Here is a 6510-nt window from a genome sequence, read left to right as displayed (position 1 = left end):
TCTGGCCATCTTCACATTCCTAGGTTTCCAAAATTATTTGTGGCAGCTCCTGTTTACTATCAAATAACTGATGACATTTTATTGCTTATACTCTTGGGGCATGAATTTTTAATTACTATAATAACATGCCCATTATTTTTAGAGAACCCATACTTAAGTGGAAGACAAGATTTCTTAGCACAATTATTTTTAACTTCTTTATGACTGTGATCTACAACATCTTCATAACCATGGATAGTTGGTACTATGGTTAGTCCAAAATAAAGTAATTATTCCTTCATCTTACCCAGGAATAGTATTCAAGCTTATATTAGTACAGTCTTGGAATGAATAATCCACTAAAGTGATTTGTTCCTTTGAAAGGTGTTGCGTCTTCTAATCACATAAAGTTATCATTTAGTAATGTTTACAAAGGCTAATAACAATCTTTCAATACTTGTCTTATATCATTCAATTTTTGTAATGTCCCCATTTTAGCAGTTGACCAAGTGTGTGTGCGTTAGCCTTGTTCTACATGGTCCCGAGAGCTAACGAAGGGTTTAATGGGATCCTGGAGTGTTTTGGCCTAGTCATTTCCAGTTTGAGCCAAAACGAAGTTGATTTACTCAGTTTCAGGCATACTTACTATTTTTAGTAAGTCGGCAGGACACAGTGCAAGTCAATTTTGGTGATTGGATTCGATACTCCTCGGTGAGAGCTTTCCGATGAGCTATCACTCGCATTATTCATTGTTCGATTGCTAATACATTTTAATGCTTGAAGTTTTATTAAAGTAACGTCTAATTTAATTGTAAAATATTAAAGTGTTACTTTAATATTTATTTTATGGTGATGTGTACCCAAGGGAGACATAAGGGGTATTTTAATATATGTTTTATATTACACATCTTTTATCCCACATTGCCCATATGAGTTGAGCGGACCCGTGGGAATAGAATAAAAGGAAGCATTTGTGGCTTCATTAGACAGGTTGAATATGAGAAGAAATTGGTGTGTGAGTTGCAGCTTTGTTCTTGGCATTTGAGGACGTCTATCCTCTCTTGTAACATTCTAGACGTCATTCCCTTGGGGTTTGGCCTTTGGAATTCTTTCTTATTGGCTTCATTATCAGGCAGTTTAGTTGCATTTTCGGCTACAGGCAGATTTGATATTTTGCTCATATCTTCTTCACTACTTGTCCAACGCTTATGCCGCTTGGAGGGAATGATATTATGAAGGTAGTGGACTGATTGGAGGACAAAGTATTGTAGCAGCAAGTTCGTAAGCATGGGCTAGAGTATTATGACAATATTGCTGAAGTAATTAGTGAGTTGATAAATCTGCCATGTATTTGGTTTTATGAATTCTGAAAATAACATTTTATTAGCAGCAATTCATTTCCACTTTGCATATTATTGTAATTTCTTTCTTGTTTATGTTGTATGTGTATATGAGCAATGTTAGTATGCTAATAGAAACCAAATTTAAATAAAGCTTCTACAAACTAAACAAAATTCATAAACTTCAAGATAGACTAAGATGAACTCTCAATTGAGAATATGAGCCATTAATGGGCTCTTTCAATGAAAAGCTCTCTTGTTGAGTAGCTTTGTCTAAATAGATAGGATGGATGCTCAAGCTTATGCTTCAAAAAGGGCTTCAAATGGAGTTGGAATTTGGGTGTGAGTGTATGGTTTTGATGTAAAATGGCTTCTCAAAATGGCATTATGACTTTACTTCATGGATTGTGTTATTTTGCAAAAGGGAAGGATCCAATTTATAGGCAAGAGGCTTGAGGGATTGAGGGCTAAGATGCAAGGATGGGAAAAAACTTATGGAGGGCTCAGATTGCATGAGAGGAGAGCACATGGATTGTGCTTCTTTATAGCCAATCAAGGAGTGACACATGTCACATGGTGAGAGGATGGAGGGAAGGGGAAGGATGAGTCAACAAAGGAGGCTCAAGGGATAAAATCTTCATAAAGACCCTCATAATGACTTGTAAGAGCAATAAAAGGGCTTGTAAGAGTCATTTATGGCCTAGTGGACTTCATAAAGTTTTATGGTTGAGATATTTTGAGGGTGATGAGAGCAATTTTGACTTGGACTTGATTAGGATGGTTTTAAGCTTGCTTAGGCTTGTGCAAATGATTAGAAGATGGATTAGGATGGTTTAGGATTAGCTTAGGGATAGGCAAGTGGATGGCATTTAATGAGGGTGGGTGAAGGAGGAGATATTTGTTAACTTTGGCTTGGGTTAGTAATTCTTAACCCATGTTTAGGGAATGTGAAAAGGTTAGGAGGGGATTAGGATTAGGTTTGAAGACATCTTCTAGAAGAGTCTAGACTTTGGATGAGGATAAAGACTTTCTAGAATAGTCTAGAATTTCCTAGGATGAGGATGAAGACTTTCTAGAAGAGTCTAGAACTTCTTAGGATGAGGATAAATTAGATTTTTAGAAAATAAATAAAGTTTTATTTATTTCAAGGGTTTGGGTTGAGGAGATATTTATTAAAACTTTTTTAATAAACATGAAGATTAATATTTAATCTTAATTAAATATTTTGAGTTGGGATTAGGGGTAGGAAATGATGGGATTAGCCTTTAATTAAAATTAAAGAAGGATTAGAAAATTTTGGAAGAGGTTAGTGGTCTTAAGGAAATTGGCCAAGTTTTGGGCAAAAAATAAATTTTTTATTTATTTTGGGTTTTTTGGTCAATTTATTAATTAAATAATTAATAAATAAGGAAATAATGTTTAAATAAGATTTAAACATTTTTGGGAGGGATTCCTTAATTAAATATTTTTAATTAAGATACAGGGATTTAATGGCATAAAAATTAATTAATTAATTAATTAAATAATTAATTAATAAATGATGATTTCATCAGGACTTTTTCAGAAAATAAAAATACTTTATTTTTTAAAAGTTTTTAGGTGTCTACATTTTGCCCCTCTTTGATGTGATGCCGCAAGTGGCATGGCATCAAAGATAAGAAAATAAGATGCCCAAAGCTAGAGCAGAAGAGGAGAGAATGGACTATGAGATGCCCCCTCAAGAAGGTAGCGGGGAGAGAAAGTGAGGCTCGATGGCTTCTTGAAAAGTACAAGAATCTCAGATGAGCAAGGAAACTCAGATTGGCAAAGAGAAGGGTCTGAATTAGCTCAAACTCTCACTATGGGAGAATGATAAAGGAGAATCAGATGCAGAAGAGGAAGCAAGCTTAAGACTTTAGGCAAGGTGGAGGATGAAGGAGCAGAGTGCTATAAAAAGGAATCCAGGATAGGGAGATGGATGAGGGGATTATAAAGCCGATGCAACAGGATTTCAAAGAGTCAGATTGGTGGAAGATGGGTTTCGAAGATCCCTAGGACTCGGATTGTGGATCTCGAAAGATGAGGCTTGGTGGATTGATTTGGATTGGTGGATCCCTAAGACTAGGATTGTGGATCCCTAAAGCTAAGAGTGATGAGTGATTCAAAGAGATACTGATGCATAAGTTGGGGTAGGAGAGACGGATGTTGGATATGGATGGGGGATAATGGAGATGAAGGAAAACCATTGAAGCTTTTTGAGCGGGGGCATACTTCAAAGAGAAGTACCACCATGTAGTTGAGCACTAGATTTGCTATAGGACTATTGGTTAATTGCCAAGGTTACCAAGAACATCAAGGCCTTTTCACCAACCGTCCAAAGGACTGACAAACTAACTCAAAACAAACACGCAAGGATTGCCCCAGCATCACACATGAATCCTAGAGGAAGCAGCGTGGAAACGACACTGGAGAACCCACAAGCAGAAAAGAAAAACAAACGAAAGACCTGATCAAGACTTTACGCTCTAATTTCCCCATTCGCAGCATACCGTGATATGGAAGATTGTGGCAACCTTGAGGAGGGAACAAGGAGATTGCTTTGAAAAGATACTTCAAGACACAAAAGGGAAGATCCCAAATCAAAAGAAAGTGAAAATCCAAAAGAGAGCTGTTTGCCAACGAGATGGGTAGGACAAGGTACTAACGGACCAAGATCAGACATGAGGAAAGCTATATCCTGCAAGGACCTATCGGAGAGCACCGAAGCTGGTGAATTTGATGAGTGATGCGTCTGGCAAGCTGAACTAAGAAAGATAACACTTTGGTGACAGGAAATCTAGCTAAAGGATGCGTTGGAATAGCTAACCAAGATGTGTGATGGGTGCAAGATGCTGATCAAGGACGAACTGACACGAACGCTGGATAGATACAATGGTACTAAGCTAAAGAGGATGTAAAAGCTGATGGACCAAGATATGTTACAAATGTACAAGTTTGTTCATGTTTTGATTTTTGTGAGATGGAAATGTTTGTGAAGGATGGGATGTCTATAATAGGTGATAGGTGGATAGGTAGATGGTTTGCGAAAAGCTTAAGTGAAAATGGGGTTTTGTGTGTGCACGTGATAGTATACAAGCTAGGATACAAGATTATTTATAGGCTGGAATATGGTACAAACCTTGGACAAGATTCAGATAGACAAGGTATGGTACAAGATTTACAAGGTATAGTACAAGCTTTGGTACAAGATTTACAAGTTGTACAGGAGGTATTTACAAGCTTCATCAGATTTTGGATATTTGGTTGGAACACCAAGGGAACAAGCAAGTGTGTCTTATGGGATGGTGGGTGAATGGATGAGGGATAGGATAGTGATAGATAATGGATTAGTCTTTAGTACACAAGGTGCCTGAATTACCAGGTTTTCACCAAGGTACCTATCCAAGGCGCTTGAATTGCCAAGTTTTCACCATTGGACGCTTATTTCTCTTTACTATTTTTTTTTGTATTTTTCAAAAGCTAGGTATACCAAGGATCTTTAAGCATAGAACTTCTTGAGATGAATGATGTTAGTAGGATCATTCAAGAGTTCTCCTTCCGGTGTAGATAGTTGATAGGCTCCGAAGCCAAAGGAAGCAGTGACAACATAAGGACCAAGCCATGTAGGTTCAAACTTGCCTTTCTTTTCTCGATCTGCTTGGACTTTCATGTTTTCTTTAAGGACCATGTCACCTGGCTGAAAGTGTCGTGGAAGCACCTTCTTGTTGAAATTCCTTTTGAGACGAGTTTGATAGACTGTGAGATGATCATAGGCTTGTTGTCGCTTCTCGTCTAAGAGATCTAGCTGGGTGAGCCGAGCTACTCTATATTCTTTATCTAATATTTGCCCTTGCAAAGATATGTGCAAGGAGGGAAGTTCAACCTCTATAGGTAGTACTGCTTCGGCACCATAGACTAGGGAGTATGGAGTTGTGCCTGTGGATGTACGAAAGGAAGTTCGATAGGCCCATAGGGCTGGATTTATTTGTAGGTGCCAATCACGGCCGGAATCATTGACAACTTTCTTTAGGATTTTGAGGAGGGTTTTGTTAGTTGCCTCTGCCTGGCCGTTACCTTGTGGGAAATATGGGCTAGAAAAGCGGTGATGGATGCGGAGGGAAGTGCATAATTCTTCCATGTTGAGATTTTCAAAGTTACCTCCGTGGTTGGTGAAGATGGTGGATGGGATGCCAAAGCGGCAAACAATGTGGTACAAGATGAACTTGGAGACCTGAACTCCTGTAGCTAAGACTAGGGGGACTGCTTCCACCCATTTAATGAAATAGTCTGTAGCTGTTATTATCCATTTATGTCCATCAGATGAGAGGGGTGTGATAGTTCCAACTAGATCAAGGCCCCAACAAGCGAAAGGCCAAGGTGGTGCAATAGGCTGTAGATCCTGTGCTGGAGCATGCACATGATTTGCATGCTGCTAACATGGGAGACACTTTCTGACAAAGTCACAGGAATCTTCTTCAATGGTAGGCCAATAGTATCCTGCTCTAAGGATTTGTCGCGCTAGGACAATACCACTCGTGTGGGCACCGCAAAGTCCAGAGTGTACTTCCTTTAACACCATCGCGGCCTCATTTTGGTCTAAACATCGAGAGAGAGTATCGTGATAACCCCGACGATATAGGGTATTGGCTATGATAACATAGCGAGATGATTTTCGGATGAGGTTCTGGCATTGGGTATGTGTGAGGTGAGGGGATATGATACCATCGTTAAGGTAAGCGTGAATCTCATGGTACCAAGGGGATTGGGGACCAACCAAGATACAAACACGGTTTGAATCCTCATTCGCATAGGCGGGTGTGAGGAGCTGCTCCACTAAAAACTCATACTGTGTAGCTGCTTGGGGAATTTCTAAGAGCGAGCCTATAGTAGCCATAGCATCTACTACTTTGTTCTGTATTCGAGGCACTTGTGTAAATTGAAGCTTTGTAAAATGTTGGGTTAGCTGATCAACTAACTCTTTGTAGGGTAATAGCTTTTCATCTTTGGTTTGATATTCATTTAGGGCTTGCTTGATGATGAGCTGAGAATCACCAAAGATTTGTAGATCAGCAATGTTCCATTCTGCAACTATCTTTAATTCTGCTATGAGGGCCTCAAATTCAGCTATATTGTTGGTGCTATGGAATTGTAGCTTGAAGGCTTTTGGAATGTA

The sequence above is a fragment of the Cupressus sempervirens genome, chromosome 2 (assembly GCF_028749045.1).
Source record: "Cupressus sempervirens isolate cs-2001-9-10 chromosome 2, ASM2874904v1, whole genome shotgun sequence".
Taxonomy (NCBI): Eukaryota; Viridiplantae; Streptophyta; class Pinopsida; order Cupressales; family Cupressaceae; genus Cupressus; species Cupressus sempervirens.
The sequence above is the reverse complement of the archived record's forward strand: the minus strand, read 5'-3'. Positions refer to the sequence as shown.